Here is a 1,990-nt window from a genome sequence, read left to right as displayed (position 1 = left end):
AAATATCTTTAAAAAGTAAAAGTATAAAGACCTTTTCATTGTACAAAGAAACAAAACAGCCGGAAATGTTTTCTACTTCCATAACTACTTTCAGAATAATGTAGCTTTCAAGTGTCACGGTGCGAGGCAGGGAGGTGTAGGACCCAAGCGCAAGATGAGAGGCAGAGGCAGCGTAGCTCAACTTTAAGTGTTTATTGACACCAAACAAAGGGAGAAGGCAGTAAACAGGGTCCAGGTACAAGCAGGGTCAATACACAGGTAGGCAGTCAGAATAAGGAGGGAGTAGGGCAAGAACTAAACTGGGCAAGCTAAGTGAACTAGAATACAAGGAAACAAAGAGGCACAAACTAACAAGAACTCACACGACCATACAACGAACCAACAGGGAACTGAAGCAAACACAGGACTTAAATAGACAGGGGATTAACAGGACGCAGGTGAACACAACAGACAATCAACACAGGATAGGCTAACAGGCAACGAGCACAGGTGACTCGGTTTACAATAATCACAGGGAGGTGAGACAAGACAGGAAACAGTAAACAAGGCAGACAGGAAACACTACTACAAAACAAGAGTATGGAAAACCAAGGCAAAGGCAACAGAGTTACAATACAAGAGTGCCGAACATAATGAACGGACTAAACAGGCCTAAAGAACAGCCCTTTAAGAGTCCAACACCATATAAGGGCATACAAGGTCCAAATAATAAGGTCACCGTCCACGGCCCGAGGAGCGGACAGTGACATCAAGTAGTTCGGCAATTATTATTATTTTCACCATGTCACTTCAAACCACTACAGGGGTTTTGAGTGCAGTTCTTCCTTCACAAGCCATCCATTTGTAACAATTTCTGAGTTTTGCAACCTTGTATGAGCTATTTGAGGATTTTGTCCCTCTTCCATCTTTGCCATCTTCATCCACTTCAAACACATCATAAGACCTTGATCTTGAAAATCCTTTCATTCATACAAACACGTAAACACTTCATGATCAGTCTGCACTCAATACTCTTTTTACAAAGATGCATCCATGCCAGGGACCCGTGCACAGAACATACTGAAATATCAACTTCCGATTTTCTTAATTTCAAAATCTAAGCCTGTGCACTATAAAGGACTGACACAGAAATGTTCCAATCGAACATCAACGGAGAACTCCATCTGCCGCCGCGTTATGTTAATACTAACTGTTTCCGTTACATTAGCTTGAAAAGTTTTTTCAGAAAAATCTACTTAATCAATCCTTTTAATTAGTCTTATGGAATTAAATCAACTATGAGCATGATATGAACAGGATGCAAACCCCACTTCCAACTCCAGCCTTGAATCTCTGGTATACTGTAGTTTTGGGAGAGCTTACTAAACTGGTTTAAATTGACCCTTAAAGTTATACAATGCAGAATCCCAAATAACGATTTTTAGCAACCTCTGCTGGTCACTACCGTCACTGCATACAATTTCCGTAATCCTCGATTACCCAGAATTCCATTCGTTTTCACCGGAAGCCGGAAGCGTTTCAAAAAGCGATCTTTTAATTGTTTTATACTATCTACGGATCGTTTCTCTTAGCCAGTGGAGCATTAGTTACCATGAGCTGTGCTTTCTTTTTCTGTTCTTTTTCGATCTTCCAATCCTACATTATCTTAACATCAGCGTGAGGTTCCTTTTTGTTATAGCGCGGTAGTTCCTGGCCAAACAGGAAACCGTTGCGGTAGTTCCTGGGGACGTCGGCCACGACGTCATGACGTTGGCCAGGAACGTCATTTCCCCGGGAATGTCCCCCCAGTCCACTTTCAATAGAAAATATATAAATAAAAGGCTTCCGGGGGTGAAATTCACGGAGTGGGTGTTGTGAAACTTTTGCCACTCGCAAAAGATATACAATTTAACTTTAGTTTTGTTGAAAACGTTACCTAGTATTACTTTAAGGGTTTAGAGTTAAACTAACAGTCCAGATTTTGCTATGTAGGATGTGAGTTTGTCACATG

Source organism: Gymnoscopelus braueri (genome assembly GCF_963280865.1).
Source record: "Gymnoscopelus braueri genome assembly, chromosome: 5".
In the NCBI taxonomy this organism is placed as follows: Eukaryota; Metazoa; Chordata; class Actinopteri; order Myctophiformes; family Myctophidae; genus Gymnoscopelus; species Gymnoscopelus braueri.
The sequence above is the reverse complement of the archived record's forward strand: the minus strand, read 5'-3'. Positions refer to the sequence as shown.